A 26,059-nucleotide genomic window follows, 5' to 3' on the forward strand; every position below is an offset into this window, starting at 1 on the left:
ACATAATTAAAAATTTCATTTAAATTGTTCTCTACTTACAGGAATTCTGTGATTATTTATCTCTTAAATCACCTGACCTTGTTGAAGCAACTGGTCAGGAAACAAAATTAGTAGCTTCCATATTCATACAAAAATGGTATTTCTTCTTTTTACCCAAATATTTTCTAATCTAACTACATGACTTCAGCTGACAAAATAGCAATAAACTAGAAGAATAGATATTATATTTTTATATCATTCACTGACTTCATGTTTAAATGCTTTCCTATTAGGCAAAGCTTTTTATTTTTGATTTGTAGGATACTTAGGAAAAATGCCATAAAATGCCTAGGTTACATAATCCTCTTCGTAAAGAAAGTAACAGGTTATAAGTAGCCATTAAAGTGATTGAGACTATCTTTCCTCATGCAGTTTTAAAGTAAAAGGATAGCAAATACATGTTGAAAAATTATGTTTCATGGTATCTTTTTATATGCACTTCTTTTCCTTCCCATTATTATCTTCATCCTCTACTGAGATTAGAAAACCTCCAGAATATACCCTGTTTGGTAACATATGTGAGGCTTAAGTCAGAAAACAACTGTGGAAGTCATTTATAAGATATTAAAATAAGAGATACGGGAAAAATCATTGCAAATATATTTCTGCACATAGTTGGAGACTAACAGCCTGAAGCAGCAGTAGTGTTACCCTGACCCCTGAAGGAAAGAATCAGGAGTTAACTTCACATTCAATTTCCTACGCAATATGAACACCAAACCTCCAAATCCACTGGCACAGTATATCAATGTTTGGGCATGTCCTGCAGAAATAAGAAAGTCACCTCAAATATCAGACCTCAAAATTTCATTCTACAATTCCATCATTCTTATTTGAGGTGAGTATATCTTTTTGAAGTTACTTAGTGGGTGTCTAGATCCAATACCTGACTCCTCCATAGGACAATAAGGTTATAGAATATGGGAAATAAAAGAAAAACTGAAAGAATAATTTCATCCCCCTGACAGAAAAGTCGTTTAGCCATCTTTGTAAAATAAACATAAAATGAAATAGGAACTAGCACAGTTGGATGATAAGATTAAATTGACCAGGGTTAGAATGTCAGCAGTTTCATTTTCTGTGAATATATGATCTACTGAGAGAAAAACAGATACTACAACAGTAGAAGGGCAAAAGAAACTGATGTGTGTCTGCTTTTAAAAAAATACAGCTCCAAATAAAACATGAGGGAAGTGACATTTTATTCTGCAGTATTCCCTCCTATGTAAAGAAAACACAGTACATTTATCTCATCTCATGGTAAAAAGTCTCCAGTGACTGCAACATGTCTTTTAAGGCATTCAATAAGAAAAACTTGAAAATAGATTGCTGTTTATTTCTGCGATTAGTATTAATAATGAGTTCGATGCCATTTTTTTTTTCATTTAACAGGATGTTGTTACCTTCAAAGGTTTTACTTCTCTTTTCCCTGAGGGTTATAATGGCCCAGAAAGTGGTTGTCATGGCAAAGATAAAGGTAAGAAGCACTCACTTCTGACACACTGTGAAAGCAATCATCATTTTTTATGAAGGAACCACCAGACTGAAATCTGCATCAAGCAGTACCAGGAAAAATGCAAAACAGGACTCTAAATAGTAATTCTGTTCAGTCTTCATTTCAATGGATTTAACTTTCCCTTCAGTTGGGGTCATATATTTCAATCATAGGGAAAAGAACTATGACCTTGGCTGGGATCATCAGTCCCAATTACTCAATGGGGCACTTGTGAAACATTGCAGACACATTTTGACTCTCCACGGGTGTGGCTAAAATTGCTCCTGTCCAGCCCTAAAGCTTGCATGATCTGCTATCTCCCAGAAACTCACTGTGAGAAAACTCATGCTAAATTCACTGCAGAGATCAAGGTTTACAGGACCTTTGGAGCTAATCTCTGTCTGCCCTCCTCCTCTTTTAACTGTTGCAAGCATTCAAAAGTTAACAGGGTGATGGAGCCTCTCTCTATACAATCATTTCATCTCACTATCATTGACTGAAGCTCACTGATGTAATGAAGTTACATAATCATCAATTATGCACAACTTCCATCCATCTTCCTACATATCCATGTATCTTCTCCCCTCCCCTTCAAATCAATCTACCAAGTGTGATTTATAAGGTATGTAAAGCTCCATTCTCTCCTCATAGGTACTGAATGTGGGACTTTAGCATTGCAGCACAGTGCACTGAACCACGTCATCAATATGGATTTTTTTTTATCCCATTCCCTAGGCAGAATATGCTTAAACATCCTTAGTGTTCCAGTCTCTAAGTTTTTACCAAAAGGGTAAAATAGCAGATAGGACACATCTTCGCCTTAAGGTTAAGAGAAGAGTGTAATTGCCTGCAGTTCCCAAGCTGGCTGCATTGCAATAAAAGGATCATCTCTCCGCTTCCAGACCTTCAACTCCCCTGCACGTGGGTCGCAGCTTCAGCTATTTAGGGTACTGGGCAAATAATTATATTATTGAGCAATTGAACTTAAGAAAGAAAGCACTAAGGTGATATTTAGGACAATTTTATCCTATTCTCTACTTTAGTCCTCATTTTCAGCTCTTCCTTTTCTTTTCTTTTTTTTCACTCTGAGTGATAATCCAATAGATAGAAATAATCTCTAATAAGCACAACCTAGAGAACAATTAACAATGATTGTCACCTTAAAGTTTAGGAACTTGACAAGTGGGATGTCTCTAGTCCCATTGCGGCTGTGAAATGCAGCAGAATGCTGCACTGAGTTGAAAACCTATTTCTTTTAAAGAAAAAAGAGTAGCTCGTTTCATTTTAAATGGGCTTCTTACTAAGTGTTCCTTTTACAGCTACTACCCCTCCAGAATGCAGAAGCCACAAATATTGCATTCAAACAAAGAGTATTTACCCAGAATTAATTCAAAACACTGTCCCTTATCAAAATAATTCGGGGGAAGAGTAATGCTTTGATTTATTTTCAGTTATACTCAGAATACAGACATACATACATACACACATGCACACTCACACATTAACACACCCAACTGCAGTTATTCCATTCAGTGCCAATAACGGCCACATCACAGCCATCAATTCGATGCAGCAATCATCCAAGTCACCCATTCCTATTACAAATGCCCAAGTTTGCTCACACCACTGATGGGTTTGCATATATAGAATGACCTTACCCACAACAGTCTTCTAAATTATTCTTCTCTGGATATCAGTCGGTAAGGTAACTGCTGGTCATCACAATGCGTATTCAGAAAAATCCACGTTTTACTCCTGTGTTCTTTCTCTTGCTTTTGCTAGCAATTAGTATCGTGAACAAGATAACCATTCACAAATGCCAAGTTCACCATAAAAGCAGATAATTCCATACAGATCTTCCCTACCAGACTGTCTCCAGTTAGTTCTCAAAGTGCTCGATTGTTTGGTGAAGATACAATCCAGGTGCAGAGAGAAAGAAAAAAAAAAAAAAACACTAGGAGGCAAAAGAAGAGGCAGATAGAAAAGGAGAGACTGAAAGAGGGGGAGAACAAAAAAGGGGGAGAGAATTTTTTTTTTTTATGAAAAGAAGGAAGGAAAAAGGCCGGTAAGTGAGGAAGTCTGTAAGCTCTATGACAAGAATCAGAGTCTTGCTTGCAAATCTTCTGGATACATGTAGCCTTTCAAATCCTCCTGGTCCCCAAGTAAAATTTCCAGATCCGGGATGCAGCCATAAGAAAGAATCATATGTATATTTCACAAGTATCCCGCAATAACAGATCCGACGGGGTTTTCCTTGTACAGTACTGCTATGTGAAAGCACACAACCCCTGCTGTTTGGGAAGGTGTCTCCTGGGTCCTAGCTCTCTTCAGCAGCCCCCAAAAATGCTTTTTCAAAAGAGAGTTGGGGGGGGGATAAACAGGTTTGCGTTTATTTTGAATGATGCTAATCCCCAGCGAAAATGACAAGAAAACCACGAATAGCACGGGATCTTGATAAATAGCCACAAGCCACTCAAAATATCCCAGGGAAGAAGAAGCGAAAACAAGAAAGAGAAACTGCAATGCATAAATGATTCCAGTGTTTCTACAAGATCGGTTCATTTGATTGAATGTATTCTCTGGTTTGCTGCAAGTCATAAAGAGGATAGTATTACTGCCACCCAATGGATATTTTAGTACTAGCCAATCCACAGACAGCCACAGCTTTGCGAATTTTAGTTTTCAGAAGACCCGTAGAGGAAGGAGGGTAGCCTGGGAATCTTTTGGAAAGGACTCTGGGAGGAACAACGGAATCAGTCCTTCGCGACAAAAGTGGACCGGCAAAATTGGATGCTTACCCAGTCTTGCATTAGCCACCTTAGAATTAAGGTTCCATTTCTCTAGGAAGCAGAAAAGGTACTAGACCGATGCTTAACCTGACATACTCATAATAACCTCCTTTTCGTCTCTTCTCTTTGAAGCAGATTTGTTATTGCGCGCGATCTCTCTGCCTCTTCTTTTTCTCAGTATCACTTTAAGACGGATTTCGAAAGAGGGGCGTGCAGGTGCTGCTCCAAAACTCAGGTGGCAAGGTGATAATTGTTTCTAAAGGGCAGTTTTGCAAAGTGCTTCTGTTTTGTATTGGCATGTATATTGTGAGTCCTTCCGGCAGTCGCCCTCCCCGAAGCCTCTCTTTTTCTTTAGGGAGAAGCAAAATATTCCCTAGGAAAGGAGTGCATCAGAGAAGAGTGCTTGTGGAAAACCTGGGGAGTGAGGGGATAGGAGAGTGGGAGGAGGAGCAGAGAGGAGGGGACTGAAGAGGATACTCCTCCATCCAGGGGTTAATAGAGTTCCCTATGTAAGACTTGTCTGAGGGTTTCTGAAATGGGCTTGTGATGAGGAAAGAAAGGCAAAGTAGGTTCTGGTAACTAAATTAGAATATTTGAAGGTACTTGCCCTTTTTTCCTCTGGGTAGTGTAATCATACATGATTCTGTGCTTCTCACACTTTAATGTATGTAAATCACCTGGGCGTCCTGGGAAAACGCAGATTCTGACTCAGTAGGTCTGGAAGGGGCCTGAGCATCTGTGCCTCTAAGCTGGTCCATAGACCTCAATAATGTTGTGGAACTATGTACCACACTTAAGAGTAGCAAGACCCTAGGGAACTGTGAATATTTCTTTACTCTGAAGCAATAGTGTTAGGCTCTGACAGTGAAGGAGACAAGGCAGGAAGAACAAATGTCTTTCCCATCACCATCCCTCCTTCTCCCCACTCTCTAACTTTTCCCATACATCCCCTTTAGTTCCCATTCTTGAAAACCTCAACCCATTCTACAATGTATCCCACATGCTCTATACTGGAAGATTTAACAGGATAAACCAGAAGCAGAAGAATAAATAGACAAAGCAGACTTGGACCTTGAGAAATGTATCTTCATTTAATTTAGAGAGTAAAATACAAGTTGAAGACAAAGGAAACACTTGCAAAAATTAGATAAAATGTGAGCTAAATTAATGCAAGCTAAACTAAGACAGGTGAGGATGAATGAGGGCTGGGAGACTGGAAGTTGAGGTAAATATGCATTTTGAAGGAATCAGCATTAATTTGAACTTTCCAATCCAGGAAGAGGGAAGGTGTGTTAATGTGTGTCAGCAAGTCTTACAAGATTTCTTTGAATCCCTTAATCTCCTGCGTGCTAGCATTTCTCTTCTCCCTGCTCTTTCTCCACATGTTATAATTCTCAGTAATCTGAGGACCAGAAATGAAAAAGCAATACATTCCCTCATCGTAGTGATCCATATTTTCTACACCTTCTAGCACAGTCCTTTTGCCAACCAAAAGTGAAGAACTGGAACTCAAGCTGACTAAAGGGGACACAATTAGCAAATTTAGTTGCTTCAAGAAAAATTTAAAAGTAAAAGTCCTGGACTCTAAGCTCAAATCCTAGATGTGAGTTTAAATTCTACCAATTAGCCACAGTTTCTTTGAGAATCACTAGTATCTCTTGACCTTAATTTCCTTGTATGTAAAATGACAGTTGAACTAGTTGCCAAGGTGTGGTCCAGCTCTATATGGGACAAAACTCAAGTGCCCTATTTGCAATGCTTCTGCAAGTCAGTCTGTTACCTACACAGAGCAAGAGTTGAAATTATTGCCTTGACTGGGCGGCAGAGAGCATCCAGAAGCATTGAGAAGTGCCTTAAAGACACAGGTAAATGTTGGGCTATTTCAGTTCTACTGCAAGAGATGATTTAAAATGCCTTCTCTTCAAATGCAGGAAGGGAAGTGTTTGTTTGAATCGGAGGTGAAGCATTGTCTATTCCTGGATCCTACAGAGCCAACTGTGGGCCTAGCTGTTTGTTGCCATGGGATCCTCTTTGTGCGAACTGTCTTGAACTGTGTGGGAACATTTTCCTCTTGCCTGCCTTCAGTTCTCTCTAACTCTTCTGAAGATATGTGTCAGAACAAAATGTAGCTGCATTATTGCCAATTAAGACTAACAGCAGCTGCAAGGTGTATCTAATTAAGAATTTTAATTACTTCACTGAATTCTCATTTGCAGATGTTTGGATCATTAAACAATGTATTGTGATTTTATTTTAAAATATGAATAATTATGCTGACCTTTCTCCAAGTGGGAGATTAAAAAACTGCAGGACTCCATAGGGGTGTTAAAAAGAAGGCTTTAAACTCATGGTAGTGGTGCATGTCTTTAATCCCAGTACTGGGAGGTTGAGACAAGGGAATCCCAAGTTCCAGGCCAGCCTGGGCTACATAATGAGTTGGAGGCCAGCCTAGGCTTTGACAAGGGAAATATACACCTTGACACATTATTTAAGAACATGTTACATTATATTCATCACATCTCAAAACACTGAAAAAATTATTTACTATTCGTGTGCAATCCCTTGCATATTACACAGCTCTCAACTGTTCTGTTCTTTTCTTTGCCAGTAACAGGATAGTTAACAGAAAATTTGGTGCTGCAGTATGGGGATTGTAGGCTACAATGCAAAGCATTATGGGGTTTGTAGTAAAAGCTGGCTGCAGATCAATCCATGCTTGTAGCTTTTCTCAGTTGAAGAAACTGCTGTTCTATTTTCTGTTAATAAAAAAAAGAAGATGTCAAGATATTTTACATCAGATTAATGAAAAAAAGTAGGTATTACTGGAAGTATGAAATTAGAGTTTATCTACAACAAAATTTTGACTTGAGGAGAATACAATAATATCTACTTCAGAAGCCACAAAATAACCTGAGTGAGCTATTTCTTAACACTCTATGTTATAGCTAAGGTATGAAAAAAACACATTCATTGTTTTAGTAGTAAAAAGGGAGGAAATGCCAAATTTGCTGTCTTTGAAAGAGAATTGTGAATAGAGGAAATGAGGTCAAATTCTTATTATTTCTACCTTTAACTATTAGTAGCCTAAGTTTAAATTTTCACACTTCACAGCATTCCTCAAATAAGTGAGGGAGGGTTTTATTTAACCTGCTTTTTTTTTAGGTGTTATGTTATACAAATTATTCTGAATATTCAGAGTAGCTTCTGTTTTTAATGCACTCCTTAAGGCTAGAGTAGCCTCAAGGCTAGAAAATATGCCTGGAGTGAGTTATTTCATTCTGTTTAAATTTAATTAATTATGCAGATGTAAAAATTAAGAAGTTATAATTCAGTTCTTTTTTCGTATGTAGTTGATTATAGGTAAACAAAAACATAATTTGCAACGGTTTTGATTTAATTGTTGGCAGTTTATTTTGGTATGATATGAATTCAAAGTCTAGCTCCCCAGTAATGCTGTATGAAATCAGCCCCACTTTTGTCACAAAGGCTAAAATATCTCCCATCTGTGAAGGTCCCCATTATCATGCTAAGTTTCTTAGAAGGTATTTTATACCTGAGATTGCTTCCTTTTCTCTTTCTCTTCTTAAAGAGGCCTCCATCCACAAAAAGGTAGAACTAAAGCAAACTATTATTGTAGACATGAATAAATGCAAAATCAAGTACCCTTCATTTTCAGTCCTTTTGCCAGCAACATTCATTTGAACCCACCACCACATATTGTCAAATGACATATAAAGAGTAGAGCATTTCAACAAAATTCCACCATGAAGTTCAGGAATAATAAAGAATGCTATGAAAAAGCAAACAGTAACAGGAAAGAAAAATGCCATGCTTGCTTTTCTTTCAAATTTTTAAGTTTTGAATCATAAAAATGTACAAATATATGTCTTCTTGAATGCAGTTTACATTATTGTTCATACTGTGAATATTTCTTTTATGGTCATAAAAATAAAAGCAATGCCCCAAATGAAACACTATGTACATAGGCGATATGATATAAATGCATCCCCAATGGAAAGCTGGCTGGCTGCTGGTGGGAGGGTATATTTATACAGTGCCTTTCATTTGGAAGGTTCCCAAAATGATTTGCAAACTGTATATAGAGAATTGTTCACCATGGAAATTCACCCACTTCTAGGAGAGAAGGCAGAAGTCACTCCATGCTGACAACCAGTTTAAATAAACCACAGAACAGTAGTATTTCAGGAGGCAAACTATTAAAATTGTAATTGATTCAGAAAATGTGTACTGAAAACCCACTATGTGCTGGACATGCTTTAGGGTACTGAGGGTATCATTGTGGGTGTATCTAGGCAGCTTCCCTGCTCTCCTAAAGCTTATATTTTATTGAAATCTGATGAGAACTTCAGAATGATAAGCCCTATTTCTTGGTGCATTTCTGATCTCTGCATACAGTTCTACTGAAATAGAACACTCGCTACTTTTTATGTTTATTTATATCCTGCTTCACTGTATCCAGGGCACATGACCTATGGCAATGACTTCCACATTAGATTGAAACATAAAACATAACTTCAGATATTATGATTGAATCAGGAAAAATGACAATAACATTTCCTACACTGAATAATTTGGGAAATGGTAGAAGAGAAGTCACACTCTCCCAGGTTTGGGAAATTAAATGAAATGGTGTTGATGTAAATATATTGAGCATCGCTTCCACTGAAATGATTCAAGGTACTTCATGGTAATTAAGGCATATAAAACAGTTTGGAGAAGGAAGAGAACAGTATGAGCTAGTGTTTCAGAATATAAAATATGGAATCAAATTTCAGTGTCTCCTAAATTAACTAGATGATTAATATTTTTCAAATGAAAGTAGAACAGAGAAAGAAGGTAAGGCAGGCACTGTCAGAGTTCAGCCCAGACCCACTCAGATTGCAGCTCTGCTTGCTCACAGCCATCACTCCCTTCCCTGAACTTTGCTTCTAAAGGCCAGCACCTAGGTCCCCTTTAACAATTGCTCTTAGGCTATTGGGAGCTTCATGTACCATCTTTGATGAGAGCAGGAAGCACCTGAAGTTAAAAACGCTCCTCCACTTTACCCAATGACTAACTGACTTAGGAGTATAAAACCTGTCTTTTATTACAGTTCAGAAAAGCCCAAAGTTGCGATTTATACTGTAAACTCTCCAGTGGGATAAAGCTGTGCATGAAGTCACACCTTTGCTTGATTTTGGGACCCTAAGAAAAAGAGTAACAAGAAATAATCCTAGAGTTTCTGTCTCTGACTTTAAAATATTCAACCTGTGTAACTAAAGACAGTAATGTTTGTTCATTTATCTATACGTCTACCACTTATCAATAGCACACTATGTGCCAGACAGTGCTGGGTATTGGAGTTCTACAGTAAGGCACAGTCTTGACTTTAATTAGTTCATCATATCTACCATTAGAGAAACACATAAACAGCACATGCGATATATAGTATACTGAGTACTGTAAGAAAAACTTGAAATCAGCCTAAAAGAAGCAGGAAAGACTAGAGAGAGAAGGAATTATTTTTGTGACCTCCAGGGATGAGCAAAATACAAAGCAAAAAATGAGTGGAAACCAGAAATAATGAATAACATTTAAGTAGGCCAATTTTCTGGTACCTAAAAGGGAATAGTACTGGTTCTGGTAGTAGAATACAAAAGTGTTTACAATCATAGAATCAATTTTTGAATGGGCACTAGAGACAACCTTGAATAATCTCTTCATTTTAGACAGAGGAAATTGAGTTTCATTCTACCAAATGACATAGTTATATATAGTTATTTAAGTTTACAAAGCTGGAATGTTGTAGGAGTTCTCTTTGGCATGACTCAGCCATATTGCCTGTCAGCCTTTTCTTTAAAAAAAAAAGATAAGTTTAGGACATAATGGAGATATCTGATATAATAGGATTTGTTTTCACTCCTGACACATCACTATATGTCCTAGAGACAATTCCTCACCTTGAGTTTCAGTGTCTTCCTATAAAAAAAGTTTAAGTTAATAAGATACCCTTCTTTTGGAATGCTGTAGCATGTGTATCTAGCAGAGTGCCTACAAAATGGTGTTTAAGAGAGGCAGATGAAGCTTCATTTTAGCTTTTTAAGTTTGTTTTCATTTCTTCTCTTTTTCTATTAGAGAAAGTTATTTACAATGATTTCAATGAAGTCAAGAATGCTTTTATTTTTGTTTGTATTTTGTTTTTATTTTTGGTATAGTAAGCTATCCAGTTGAAGAGAACAAGCCATTCAATTAACATAGTCTTTAAGGCTAACTTGTCTGACTGTAGCTTATGGGTATTACTAATAGAACATCTCAGGACCAATCTAACATTCTTTAGAACAAGTCAAGTAGGTGAGTTTATTTGCCTAATCAATAAATTATAATAATAATAAGCGTGAAACTGAAATGTATATTTACCAATTAGTCTGTTTTACACATATCACAAAAGGGGTTAACCAATGGTGAATGAAGATAAAAATAAGTTAGTGATTTCATTATATATGAAAGTGATGTCAAATTAAACCAGAATGAAATTATGAACAGCGTAAAATATGGGTGAAGAGCAGGAGCAGCTGGAACTCACATCTATTCAACATGAAAATAAAAAACTGCTTTAACAAAACTGGACACTGGTGGCTTACGCCAATAATTCTACCCACTTGGGAGGACAACTTGGACAAAAAAGTACGCGAGACCCCATTTTAACAGACAAAAGCTGGGCATGGTGGTATCTGCCATCCATTCGTAGCAAGAAGCTTAAAAATCAGAGCAGACCAGGCCAGCCTGGTCTCTCCTATCTCCAAAATGATTAGAGAAAAAAGAGCTGGAGGTGTGGTTCAAGTGGTGAGCACATGCCTAGCTAGTGTGAAGCCCTGACTAAGTCCAAGCCCTAGTCAAGGCCAAAAGAAATGCTTCAACCACCTTGAGAGGCTTTTCAGCAGAGTATATTAAATCTAAACATATGTATAACCTATGATACCAAAAATTCCATCCTTGGGTAAATAGCCAACACAAATGCATACATATGTAATGAAAACATGTATTAAAAAGTTTAGAACAGCTGATTCAAAAAGTTACAATTTGGAAACCACCCAAAAGTTCATCAGCAGTAGAGTAAATGAACAAATTGTGGTATATCCATACAGTGGGTTAATGAATGAGTACAGCTACCTTCAGCAATATTGAATCTCACAATCATAAGATTGAGCAAAATAAGCAAGAGGAAAAAGAATACATATTATAAGACTGTATTTATAAAAAGGGCAAAATTAGTCTAATCTCCATTATATGACATGGTAGAAATACTAGCCAAGGAAACATATGAAGGGATTTGGGGATGCTGTAATGTTCTGGGGTTTTCTGATCCAGGTATTTGCTAGTTGGGTGTATTCATATTGTGAAAATTTACTAAACTGTATCCTTATAATATCTTCACTTGTGTATATATTTCATGTTTTAATCAAAAGTTCAATAAAGAAGTTTGTTTTAAATACCAAAAGAAAAACAAGTACAATTCTCACATCAATGCTACATGATTAAAAGTAATAAAAATAGTAAACTGCTTGAGCATATGTGTGTAAAAGTCAAATATTTCATCATGTTCTAAACATGGGGGCAGTCTTCCTATGAAGACTACCTTTACATGGGCATGAAAAGACAGTGTTTATTTTAAAAATGTGTTTTCAAGAAATAACTAGGATTTTCTTTCTAAAAATTAATTTAGTAAAGTTCAACACAGAAAAGGAACACAATTAAGATGACCTTGTCTTTGGCTTTTTAGTATCAATGAAAGCTTTGCTTAATTCTTTTGTGAAATGATACTAGTTAGCAGTTATTTAGTACTCACATGCCAGACATCTCATGAGTCTGTGTATTCATTAATACACAAAAGAATGTCGAATTTACAGATGAGAAAAACAAAGGTTGTTCAATGTCTCACAGTGGCAAATTTGGAAATTTCACCTTCTTTTAATTACTACTTTTCGGTACTCAACATTTGGTTATATTCTTTGTGTTACATTTATCTAAAATCTTCAATTTTATATGAATTGGACATTGCCTTTATTGTACACATGTGAAGCTGCATGCTAAAGACTAGGTTCTGTAGAATTTCTATTGTACTGTTTCCCTATCAGAGTCTGTAACTGGATTCTGTTTATGCCTTTGCTCTAATGAAGAGAAACGTGACAAAATTATATCTTTCAGGGCAAAAATGGTAATATTTCAACTTTATAAAAATTGAGGAGTAGTATGATGAAGGGTATGCTAACATTATATAAATATCAGTATGACTTTCTGAATTAATTTTTTACACTGAGAAAACAATTCTTAACAAATCATATAGGCGACTAGAAGGAAACACCTATACTTAATTTGTGGGTGTGTTTATCAGATACTAGAGAAATATAACATATGAGAATGACATTATAATATAAGTAGGTGCTAAAAGGAGATTACAGCATAGCAGAACATAGATAGCGACTTAAAAATTGAATATCATTATCAGAAAAATCTCTTGTGACAGAGGCAATAACAAAAAAGTTCACCAAACTTTTAACTTCCCTTCCTAAGCACTGAAAAACACCACATTTCCCAATCCTTTCACATTTAGTTGGTGTGCCACAGTAGATTGTAGACAGCTATGTTACATCTTCCAGATCTGATGTTTTAAAATCTCCAGAAAGTTCTTCTCCCATCTGTAGTTATTCTGCTTGTTTTCTTCTTATAGGTGACTTGAAGGAAAGGGCTTCAAGATGGTGAGTCATGTGATGGAAGGATCCTAATTCCTAAATCATTGCTGAGAGGAATAATGTGTATTTAAAAAGAAGCATCAGCCTTGGGCTTATGTAAGATACTTTCATATATTAACTTTCATATTCTAAGGTAAAAAAATTTCAGGTTAATTTGTTAGTACAACAGAGTCTCGATGACCTAGATTTGTAACTCTTGTCCATAACCTCTCAAAGACAAGGAAAATTTCTTTTCCATTTCTCCTTGTATCACAGATGTGCAAAATTATCTTGATCATGACTCTTAGTTAATAGTGTTTTTATTGGTTTATGAACAGACCAATTTTATTTACAAATACATTTATCTAGTTATTTTTATGAGGTTATAAATGTTTAAGGAAGCACCACCCAAAATAAAAGCAACCATCTCAATAATTAGACATATCAAACATATGGTATGTTACTTCTGTCAACCTATCAATCTGCCTCCCTTCACCTAAAGAAACCCTCCTCTTGGAATCCCATGTATATTTTTCCTTTGCCTTTTAAAAATAGTTTTGTTTCATCTATAGGTATTTTTATGAAGAATATAAGTTTTAATTTTATAAATTAATAACAGTTTCAGTTCTGGATAAAATTCAGTAACTTCACTTTACTCTTTGTCTCCTATTGAACACAATTTTAAAACCTGGACAGAACACATGGAACAACTATTTGAAAACCCTGAAAAGTAAATAAGTAGTAGGTAAATCTGGAATAACACCAGAATTTGGAGTATCACTGAATTTACTTTGAGTTTACCTTTTTTCCCCATACTTTATAACTCCCAACCTGAAAACAATACAAGTAGAAACCTGGAAATGAGCACCATGGCATGTACACATGCCATGTGCACATACACACACACACACACACACACACCACACACCACACACACACACACAAACATACACAAACACACATACAGAAAGAAAGAGAGAGAAAAATCACTGATTTTTCTTTAATCTAAGAGTTAATTATGCCATGTGTTTAGATGTTAAAGGATATTTTAAAATTCTCTCACATAATTGTAATCTTTGACAATTCCGTGGGTGCTGATAAAATGTACCACGTGTATGGCTAAAGAATTTTTTGCTCACATTTAGAGTAAAGGTAGAATTCTTAGTGGGGAACCAGATGGAAAAGTTGGTAAAATACTAGATTCAGCTGTCAATATGGAAATAAAAACTTTTAAATAGGATCTGTGTATTTATGTAATTACTATAATATTTTCATGATATTGTTAAACGTCCTTTACTTCTATAAAATCAAAGCAACAAACATTCTCAAGAGTCCAGAAGTAGAAATCAGTGACAGTAGTTCACATAATAGTAATATAATTTCAACAGTCCTGGTTCTAATTCGAGATGCTACTAACAGTGGTCCAACATACATAATTTTGCCTCCTTAAACCTCAGCTCATCCATTTTACAATGGAACAAAACTAGAACTTACCTCATGAGACTGTCATGAAAATTATGAATCAACCGATGTGATGTACTTGACTCAGTGCCCAATGTATAACTGGTGCCCAAACATTATAGCTACTGTCTATAGTATTTTACTATATTACAATAAAATTTTTTACTCCCCAACAAATAAATAAATAAATAAATAAATAAATAAATAAAATGTACCATGTGTGCTGGGACAATCATATATTCCCTAATGATGCAAACATAATCATATGGGAGACTCCATCTCCCATAGATAATTACTTGTTAATTATGCTACTTTTAATTGAGATATTTGTTAATTGTGTTACTTGTTTTTCTTCTATATCTTTACTGAGTTCTTACTGTGTAACCATGAACAATCAAGAGATGTGCTGAAATTGACAATGATAATGCTTTGAATTTTTGCTGCATATGTTTTGAAGCTATTTTATTGATGTGTACATGTTCAAAATTTCTATACTTAGTTGGTAAATTGAACTATATTTGTGTCATGATTCTCTCCATCCTTAATTTTTTTTTGTTAAAGTCTTTTTATTTAATATAACCAAACTATCAACATTTTTTTTTAGGATTTTCCCAGCAGGACTTTTCCCCCATACTTTTACTTTCACTTTCAACTTCTGTGTGTGTTTGTGTTTGCTGGGGATTGAATTCAGGGACTGCACATTCTAGGCAAGCACTCTACCACTGAACTAAATCCCTAGCCTCTACTTTCTACTTTTGCATGTCCAAATGGTTTATGTATCCCACTAAATTTAAGACTGGATGTGGACTTTTATCTAATTTATTCATCTGTGTCTTTAAACTGATAGAATTCCCCTTTTTCTATGTATTGTAATTATTGATTTATTGATATCTTTGTTATAATATTTTTTATTTTCTTAACTATCATCTTAAATTCTTATTTTAATGTGTTATTTACCTATATTTCTTTTTACTCCTGTCTTATTCTTACTTGAAATTATGTCTTACTCTGAATAAGGCAATGCTTCTCCTCCTTTTCCTTCCTACTACATTTTTTTAGTTACTTCACCTCTTTATTTATTTATTTTATTCATATGTGCGTACAATGTTTGGGTCATTTCTCTCCTCCCTTCCTCCCCTTACTACCCTCCCCTCGTCTCCTCCCTTACCCCCCCTAACCCTTTGCTACCAGGCAGAAACTATTTTGCCCTTATCTCTAATTTTGTTGAAGAGAGAGTATAAGCAGTAATAGGAAGGACCAAGGGTTTTTGCTAGTTGAGATAAGGATAGCTATACAGGGAATTGACTCGCATTGCTTTCCTATGCATGTGTATTACTTTCTAAGCTAATTCTTCTCGAACCAACCTTTTCTCTGGTTCCTGGTCCCCTTCTCCTATTGGCTTTAAAGTATCTGCATTAGTTTCTCTGTGTTGAGAGCAACAAATGCTATCTAGTTTTTTGGGTGTCTTACCTATCCTCATTACCTCCCTTGTGTGCTCTTGCTTTATCATGTGATCAAAACTATACCCTAGGACCAGAAGCCTCAACAACCCTGGGAACTTCTTAGAATTTCACAACTTTGAGCCTCTTTTCAGATATACTGAATCAGAATTTGCAGGTAAACAAGAGTTCCAGGTGTTCATGTGCACATTGAACTTTGAGAGTCATAAACTAGGCTGTAACTTCTTGGAGTTTATGAATGTAGTGTTTCTTTTCCTTTAGTTTTTTTTTTTTTTTTTTGGGTATGGTAAGCCTCTCAAGACAGGCAAGAATTTACTGTAGGCAGTAACAATAATGATGGATTTGATTGATTTCATTGTTAGTGTTTGTCACCAGCAACACTTCAGCAGCTTTGAATTTCCACATTGGAAATAAAAAAAGTGAATTTGTCATTTGCAGGTAAATGGATAGAACTAGAGAACTTCATCTTAAGTGAAGTTAGCCAGGTTCAGAAACCCAAAGTCCACAAAACCATAATGACTGTACTAAGATATTTATTTGTTCACCTTTACTTCACACATTCTTGTAACACCTCTACATTTGGTTTTCCTTTCCTTTTAGAACTTATCTAAAAAGTATTTTAAATGCATCTTTGTGTAGCAAAGCTTTTGAAATATTGTATGCCTGACAATATTTTTCTCATGTCCTCTTATTCAAATGACATTTTATTGAGTATAAAATACTATGTTCAAAGTTAATTTTCCTTCAGTCTTTGAAAAATATCCATTTGCATCCAGTATTGTTAAAACAACCTCACATCAATCTGATTTTTCTTTTGTTGTATGTCATCTGTTCTTTTTCTCTGTAAGTGTTTAAAATTTAGTGTTGTCTTTGTATTTTTAAATTTCACTTTAATATGTCCAGGTGCAGATTCTGGGAATTTTTTGTTTGTTTGTTTGCTTTTTTGGTGCTGGGGGTAGAACTCAGGGTCTCCTGTATGATAAGCATGTGCTCTATCATTATCCACCCTTAGACTCTTTTCTCTTGAAAAAAAAAAGAAAAAAACCTCTTTGGCACTTTCTGGGTCCTTTTGATTTGAAGTCTTTCAAAAATTTTAATTCATTCTCCATATATACTCAAATATTTCTTCTCTTCTCTTTGTTTTCTCTTTTTCTGAGTCCTGTTTTCCTAGTTATTAGCACTTTTGTGTCTATTGTCCTTTTCTCTTAGCTCTTCTTTTATAGTATCCTCTCCTATCCCTCTACCTTCTGGAGGATCCTCAATCTGTTGTTCAAATTCATCAACTTATTGCTTAGTTTGAAATTCTACTCTTTGTTTCATCATTCTCTGTTTAAAACATTTTTACATACAATATTTTTGGGGTAATTTTAAATTTTCATTTTGTTCTTTAATACTTTTTGCTTCTGTTGGAATCTATGATCCAGGATACATTTTCTTTTTGAAATAGCTGTGCTCCTCATAGTGAATGTTATGTTATTTTTACTTACTAATCCACTTCACTAACTACCCAAAGGCCATCACCCAATTCATTTAATCCCAGTCTTTATGACTTCAGTGGGGAGAAGTGGGTAAGCCCTCGGATGGCACCAAGCATCCCCAAACCACAATCAATGCCAGTTACTCATTGCTTCACCAGGTCTTGGTTTCCATTTGCACACCCTCCATTTTTTCAGAGAGAAGTTGCATAAGGAGAAGACTCTCCTCAAATTGTGATTTCTGAACTCTAGTGTTTAGAGGAGGAAGATAAAGAAATGAATAGCAGAAATTTATTTCTCTCCTAATTTTCTCAATGGTCCAACAGCACAGGGCCTATGAGTGGCCTTGATAATACACTTGTGTTTTTTTGGTGGTACTGGTGTTTGAACTTAGGGCCTCATGCATGCTAGGCAGTCTGTCTACTTCTTCAGCCACTCTGCCAGTTTGATTATGCTCCTGTGGGCTGTAGAAAGTTGTGACATGAATGACTCCATCCAAACCCCTGTGACCAAATTCTGGAATGGCTTCTAGTGCCCCCACATCCCCAAAGGTCAAAACTGTCCAAAGAATTTACCATTACTCTAGGTAATGGCTAGTGGTATATGGCTAGTGGCTCATGCCTATAATCCTAGCTAATTAAGAGGCTGAGATCCAGAAAATCACAGTTCCAGGCCAACCCAGGCAAAAAGTTAGCGAGAAGCCCATCTCAATCAGTACCCAGGCATGGTGGTAAGCACCTATCATTCCAGTGATGGCAGGAAGTTTAAAATAGGATTATAGAACAAGCTAGCCTGCACAAAAAGTGAGACCCTATGGCTAAAATAACCAGGGCAAAAAAGGCTGCAGTTGTTAACTCAAGTAGTAGAGTGACTGTGTAGCAAGTGCGAGTTTAAACCCTAGTACCACTACCAAAAAGAGACAGAGAGAGAGAGAGAGAAATAATTTACCATTCCAATCAACACTTGAGGATAAGGCTTTGACTTCCCTTTCTTGGAGTATTGTATTTCTTAAAAACAAACAAACAAAAAGCTTATAATTCTAAATATTTCCTCTGTCTCTTTGAGATGCATATGTATCTCCTAAAACTCTGGAGTGTGTTTCCCAAACACCCAATTCTTTTGAAATTCAATCAACAGAGTTTAGGAGTGTAGCTCAGTGATTGAGTAGCTTGCTTAGCCAGCACTGGGCGGGATGGGGGGGAGGGTTGAAGCAATCATTTAGATGAAGAGGGCCTCTGTCTCCCATTGTTTGTGGAAGGGCAGTAGCCTAACTTTCATAAATGTCAGTTAATTGGTACTGGGGACTATTCCATATTCATCGACCAACCTTCTTACCCAGTTTTTGTAATTTTTCACTCCTTTGACTCTGTTCTAGTTGCTGCTTGCATTTTCTCCCTCCTACTTCCTTCCTCCTTTAAAACACCAAGACATCTCATAGCAAATTGGAATTGAACTCAATTTTTCCTCCCTCCCCATACAGTAGTTAATGAACATAATCCATTTTTACCACTTTAACTAATTTCCAGTATTGTTTATCTTTGACAACACCTCAAACCAAGCTCCATATTGCCAAAGATACAGACAAAGAACAAGGCAAGAACAAGGAAGAATCAATAGTAGTGTTCCTGTAGCTTTCCTCACTAACCTTCCCCACATGCCATCACATTTCCCTCTGCAAGGAAGCCTGATGGTTTCTTGCCTAAGGCCAAATCCCAACTTTCCACCCCTATTCCTACCAGTATAAAAATTTTTACTCCTTTGTGTATACCACAAAAGTTTCTCATGCTTTTCTTCTTTTTCCGGATTTTCCCCTAGGGCTTCTTCCTAGGTTAACTAGATACACAAACCTAGTGAAAATAAATTTCACCTCTCCCTCCTCTTTTCCAGACCCACATTTTGCCAATAATGGTTAGATCTCTCTTCCTTCAGAATCTTTTTCTTCTTTTTCTGTTTAAAAACCACCAACTTCCAATTCTGTTTACTTTTTTATCTGGAAACATTCAACCTTTCACTCCTAACCCAAACTATAATTATAGTTTATACTGATAAATTCCAAAGCACCTTGATAATGTCTAAAATAAAGGCCAATTCACTCCAGATCTCTGATTTTTTTTGGCTGCACTGGGGTTTGAACTCGGGGCCTCAAGTTTGCTAGGCAAGCTCTCTTACTGCTTAAGCCACTCTAGCAGCCCAGATCTCTGACTTTTAAGAGAAAAAAAATCATTGACAGAAACTATAAATTTATGACTCCACCAAATTCACAAGCGCTCCTCATATCCCAGAGCAAATCCCATCCCACCCTTTTTCCAAGTGTGATTCTGTAGCTTGCTTTTTAAAATCTGACTTCTTCACTTATAAAATTATTAGTAGTCCATACAAATGACTATTGCTCCCCACTTACCCCCAGTTTAAAGAAAGAAAAAAGGTATTTCTGACCTTTCCCTGGGCCTCAGATAGTCCATTCCAGGTCAAGAAGTCCTTGCACCAACTGAAATATCTAGAACATTGTTGCTCAATTAGTGGCCAAGAGTTCAGCAGGATTGGCATCACCTGGGAGCTTATTAGAAAGGTAGAACCTCATGGACCTGTAATCCCAGCACTTGGGAACATGAATTCATGACCAGCCTGGGTTATTTATCAAGACCCTGTCTCTCAAAAAGACCAAGGTGGGGGCGGGGGGAAGTACAATTTCAGTTCCAGTCTAGACCAACCACATCAGAATCTGCATGTTAGAAAAGCATAATCTACTTCTATAATTGATGATTGTACAAACAGTTTTCTCAACATGAATTGCCTTCAACAATATATGAGAGCACCAGTCCCCTCCACCTAATTAAAAACAGATCTTCTTTGGAAAATCTTGGATAATTTCTTACCTGTAAAACAATTTAGTTTGTAACTTAATGACTTTGTGGAACATTTGATCGTCGTGCACTATTTGTGACTATCATCTGCATTAAATTATAAAACTTTTATTTAAATTAGCACTACTATATTAGAAGAAGCATCATTTTGACACAATTTTAAGCAGAGGTGGTTGTTTATTTGGGTATATTGGAATTTGTTTTGTTTTCTAGTTTGTGTCTATATTTGTTGAACACTTAAAATCATGTTCACAGTTATTTAGAGTTCAGTATTTGTTTAATAAGTTATTAAAGTTTCTGTAATCTTGTGCACCTTTAGCACAAAGTTAACTCTAACTCAAATTGGTAACTTTTGGTTTTATATATAAAATATCTGTTTGTACCAACTGTTGGCCTTTTTTCCTATTACATAGAAGCAATCAGCAGTTTCCTAGAGGAGGAAGCTTAGCAGCACAGTTATGATGAAATCAAGAGACTTACTGAAAAATATAAAGGAGAAAAGAGAGGGGTAGTGAAGACTGAAGAATCAAGGCAATAAGGAAGACAAGGAGGGTGAAGATCAGAAGAGAATAGAATAAAAGCAAAGAGACAAGAACTCTTGTTAAGAAGCATTGAAAAGATCAAGAAGAACTCTAGGTGTAATTCCAGTATGATGGTTATCTAGCATGTACAAGGTTCCAGGTTTAATCCCTAGCACAGCAAACACACACACACATACACACACACACCACCACCACCATCACCACCACCAACAACAAATCAACCCTATCTCTTGCAAATTCCCTCTTAGCTCAATTACAAAATACATTCAATTGATACACTTTTTAAAATAATACTATACCATAGCAGAACAGATGGTATTCATGCTCAGCTGTAATAGCATGGCCACAGGGCTAAATCCTGTGTTGAGATAAAGGATCTAAGTCTTAAATCAGCATGTTTCACAACTATACTTCCTTAATCAAGAACTAGATAAGCACATATCTTTACTCTCTCCAGATATATGGAAATAATTCCTCTCATGTGTGGGCTATATAATCTTTTGAGATTTGAATTACTTTATGTATTTTTCATAAAAAAGATTCAAAATAGAGAGGAAATATTGTGAAACTCAGCTTCCTTATCTGCAAAATGGGAATAATCAGGAAAATATGCCTCATTGAGCTGTTGGGAAAATTAAATGTAAAGCATTTAACATAGTGCCTGGCATGACGTTCAATTGACAGTGAATGTTTAATACTCAAAATTAATTTAAAAATATACACATTGGCTTAAAAAGACAACATTTTTCTCTGTAGAACACAAGAAACTGATGAGGTTAGTTGCATGGGGAGTGAAGCTAGTTGGCTAAGGGAAGCTGTGAGAGAGAAATATTTCACAGTGTATAACTTTCATATTTTTGGAATTTGAAAGCATGTAAATGTATTGCAATGCAATGAAGCATTAAATAAATAACATGAAATAAAAAACATTTTGCTTCACTTCAACCTTTTAATTTATGGCTTATATTTAGAAGTTTCTTAAGGAATTTTGTTAAACTGTGCAACAGTTATTGGTAAACCCATCCTTGAACATTATTGACTGGGGGTCTAGTACATGGCAAATAAGGCATGGTCCCCTCTCCCAAGGGCCACACAGTCTACTTATCAAGGTAACACAAATATATCAAGAAAAAGGGCCAATAAAAACAAGACCATAATCTAGAAATGAATTGTATTGAACATACCCACATGCTCCAACATTTAAGGATTACAGAGTAGTGGCAAACAAAGAGGTACTTGTGTTATGCTGCATATTCCATTGAGACAATTTTCAGTAGTTTACTTAACTTTTTCCCAATTTTTGATGTATTTCATTATTTTATTTTGCTTTAATTTTTAATATTAACATAATGATAGATCACATCTTTGTGGGAATTGTTTTATTTTTCTGGGATGGAATTTTGAATTATATATAAGGAATCATGTATTAGATTTAGAATCACCCTGTCAAATAATATTATTTTTAGTTTTAATAGTACCTGCTTCCAAGGTTAGCCTTCAGCAAAATTATGAATTGGGTGACTTTAGGTTGTCTTTGTTTCTGTAACCTTCTATTTCAAAGATCATCTATTTTTGGTATATCCCAAATTTCTTCCCATTTTTGAGTAACTCTTGCTTTTCTGTTCCATTCTAACATTTATAATCTGCTTTAAAAATGAATCTAATTTTAATCATTGATGTCACTTTAAGATTAAGTCAATATTACTTGGCTTTGAGAGAATATTTGGTGAGATAATGCACCTTAGTAACAGACTTAGTTTAAATATCAGGTTAGTCACTTACTTGCTTTGTGAATTGAAGGAGTATATTGTTTCCAGGCCTAATTTTCTCACCAATAAAATGGAGATGCTAACACATTCAAGTCAGGGTTATTAAAATAAGGTAATTATGTAAAGATCTTAGTACACTGCTAAACTAATAGGAAGAATTTAATAAATTCTGGAGATTATTAGTCATAATTACCATCTTCACTTTAACCTCATTTACAATCATGGAAAGAAAATGTTATCCCTTTCTAAGCAAACTTGAGGAATCCACTCCAGCTTGATATCATACAATATCCTACATGAGTAGGTGTTCAAATTTTGCTTGATGAATTTTTTTCTCCCATCATCTACTGGAGAATTGTCAATAATGTCTTTCAGCTTATTTAATGTGCATACTATCACCTACTCCTGTGCAAAAGATGGGCATCCATGCAGGTTAATATCTTTAAAACTTTTTTATTCACAAAAATATTGGCATAACTTTGTGGGGATTTTTGTGGTACTAGGGTTTAAACTCAAGGTCTGCACCTTGAGCCACTCCACCAACCCTTTTATGTAATGGTTGTTTTTTTTTGTTTTGTTTTTTTGAGTTAAGATCTTGGAAACTATTTGCCTGGGCTGGCTTCAAACCATGATCTTCCTGATCTCTGCCTCCTGAGTAGCTAGGATTACAGGTGTGATCCTAGGCACCTGGCCATAACTGTAAACTTTCAATATTACATAAAACATTTTTTAAAAGCAACACAACAGGCATAGTGGCTAATATCTATAATCTAAGCTACTCTACTTGGGAGGCACAGATCAGGAGGATCATGATTTGAGACAAGCCTAAACAGAAAGCTAGCAAGGCCCCCCATCTCAATTAACAAGCTGGGCATGGTAGCACACACTTGAGAGCCCAACTATGTGGAATGTGTAGGTAACAGGATCATGGACTGGCCCCAGGCAAAAACATGAGATGCCCCATATCCAAAAAGTAGCAAAAAGCAAAAAGGGCTAGGGGTGTGACTCAAGAGGTAGAATGCCTGCTTAGCAAGTTCAAGACCCCAAGTTCAAACACCAGTACCACCAAAAAAAAAGAAAACAAACAAAATATGGCAAAAATTTTCTGTTTTAAAGATAATGCTGGTTTCAGTAAAGAAGTAGTGACATTGCTAGTCTGTCCTGAGTCATTGAGATTTGTATTTGATATAAATGTCAAAAAAAAGTCTTAAGAAGCATGCATCCATGAGTTAAGCAAGAGAAGTGGTAAATACGTTTTTAACAGTGATGAATTTTAAAAAGTGCTAACAAATTCCTTGGGATATTAAAATAATTAATCATGAATATTTTGACCATCAACTTACTCTATCCTTTATTTAAAAAATGGAGACTTTGCCTTTACCCACATACTTCCTCAAAACACACACACACACACACACACACACACACACACACACATTAGCAAGCAGAAATGAAGTCAATTCTAGCAAACATTAGTATTTCCTTCAACAACCCTACAGTGTCAACACATATCTCTCATCTAAGACATTCTCTTTCAAAACGGTAATAAGGCAAGAGCAAAACAGCAAAGCAAAGCCAATGCTGCTGGCTTATATATTTAGAGGGCCAGGGGAAAAGAGGATGAACAAAAAAGTTGAAGAAGAGCAAAGCTAGACTAAAAAAGAAAACATTTTTTTATGGTTGTGTCAGTATTTTCTACTACAGATATTCAATACCTGGAGGTTTATAATTTTATTCTAATAATTCACTGTGCAAGTAGCAAAGAGGGTGGAAGCATGGGAATAAAAATCGTGTGTATGTTTTCATAGAAAATCACTTAGTTATTTTAGCTACAAAAGTTATAACAAAAGAAAAAACATGCTTATGTTCAAAATCTCCAAATAGCTTGATGTTGTATAAATCCTCACAAATATATGAAAATTATTCATTGGATAAGAGATTAATATTTGGTATTTTCTTTTGCTACCTTATTTGTTTTATAATATCACCTGTTGAGCAAATTCAATAAGAGAGTTTAATTTTTCCTCTACAATTAAAGCTTTCTAAGCTCAGAGAGTTTCAAAATCTGAAGAATGACTGCAATTCAGAATAAAGAGTTTTACAAATATTGAATTCAACCATTGTCTACCCTTTCTCAAGTCACTCCCCAAATTCCTCAACCTTAGAAATATCGTTTATATCATGATATAATCTATCAAAGTAAATGTTACCTTGCTTCTAAAACTTTGTTGGAATTTCCCCAGCAGAATAAATCTAGTCCAATTAGAATGCAGTGTACACTAATAACATTCTAGTATATTCCAACAATGTACTCTAGCAAGCACCTACAGCTCTCCTTCTGAGGCTTTATCTCAGCTCATATGTGCAAGAGGAAAGCAGGAAGCTCTAGACCTCTATAACTCCTCAGCCAATGATGGATGGGAGCTGGAAGACAGATTCCCCCGCTTCCTCAACTTTCAAGGGAAATAAATCTCAGAGAGTTTAACACTTTCTCCCAGAGAACTCTCTCAGAACTGAGCTACAGTGGTTATCTGCTTGCTCACATACCCATTGTTGACTTTCTTACTTTTCTTTCTCATTTTCTCATTCTCCTGATGTTTGCAGGGAATCATTTCCTAAATAAATAATTTTTCTCTCATATCTTCTTAGAATCTACTTCTGGGAAGTCCCAAGCTGAGATGATTGATATTGAAAGTGGTCCTAGGAATCAGAAGTTCATGATAGGATGCTGTCATTAGGTCACACACTAGTTAAATGGTAAGAAAGATCAATTAATCATGGTTAGAGAGGTATTATTGATAATCCTGGGCATGTTCATATGCTGGAATTTTTGGGTGGTGAGTGTCCTTGTTCAGTGCTTAAATGGAAATCAAAGGCAGACTCAAGCAGCAAAAGTCAGAAAAGTTTTATTTGCAGAGAAGAGAAAGGAAAGGCTGCATGAGGTCATGCAGCAGGACCCAGAAACCAGTGGTCTGCTGAGTCAGGTTGAAAATCAGATTTTATAGCTTTTTTATTCCCCTAGGGCAGAGATTTTGGCATGGATGGATATTGAAGGAGAGATATCTCTCTGGAGCAAACAGATGTTTCTTGGGAAGGAGAAGGGACGTTTTTCCCCCTGGCTAGTTGTCATTTTGGGGGAATGCGTGGACCTCTGGTAGTCTGCCCTTCAAGTGACAATTACTAAGACTTGTATATGTGGTGAACTGGGATGGCACACAGGTGCAATCATCCCAGCATCCTACATATATGGGAGCAAATGCCATTATAAGGGTAGTGTATTTGACTGGTTGCTTTTTTAACTATGATTGAAAACCTAAAGCAATGAAATTGTGGTCAGGCATGGTGGTTGATGCCCTTAACCTCAGCTATATGGAAGGCATAGGTAGGAAGAACATGGGTCTCACCAGCAAAACTGGTGACACCCTACCCAAAAATT

The 26,059-nt window shown here is 36.0% G+C and overlaps 1 protein-coding gene and 1 long non-coding RNA gene across 4 annotated transcripts in view; one reads left to right on the forward strand and one right to left on the reverse strand.

Moving 5' to 3' along the window:
* The window catches only part of Il1rapl1 (interleukin 1 receptor accessory protein like 1), a 1,357,677-nt gene extending 1,353,927 nt beyond the window's left edge, over positions 1-3,750 (reverse strand). For both annotated transcript variants that reach the window (XM_074063978.1, XM_074063977.1), the window contains exon 1: positions 3,193-3,750. The gene's annotated coding sequence lies outside the window, so the exon portion shown is untranslated. The remainder of the gene's footprint in view (positions 1-3,192) is intronic.
* LOC141419880 (uncharacterized) lies at positions 692-21,674 on the forward strand. 2 transcript variants are annotated; one of them, XR_012444598.1, is made up of 4 exons: positions 692-877; positions 1,432-1,516; positions 13,052-13,169; positions 20,726-21,674. It is a non-coding gene; the product is annotated as an uncharacterized lncRNA (long non-coding RNA). The 2 variants fall into 2 exon arrangements; XR_012444599.1 differs by lacking the exons at positions 692-877; positions 1,432-1,516 and adding an exon at positions 4,076-4,390.
* The last annotated feature ends 4,385 nt before the right edge of the window (positions 21,675-26,059 follow it).

The sequence above is a fragment of the Castor canadensis genome, chromosome X, assembly GCF_047511655.1.
Source record: "Castor canadensis chromosome X, mCasCan1.hap1v2, whole genome shotgun sequence".
Lineage (NCBI taxonomy): Eukaryota > Metazoa > Chordata > Mammalia > Rodentia > Castoridae > Castor > Castor canadensis.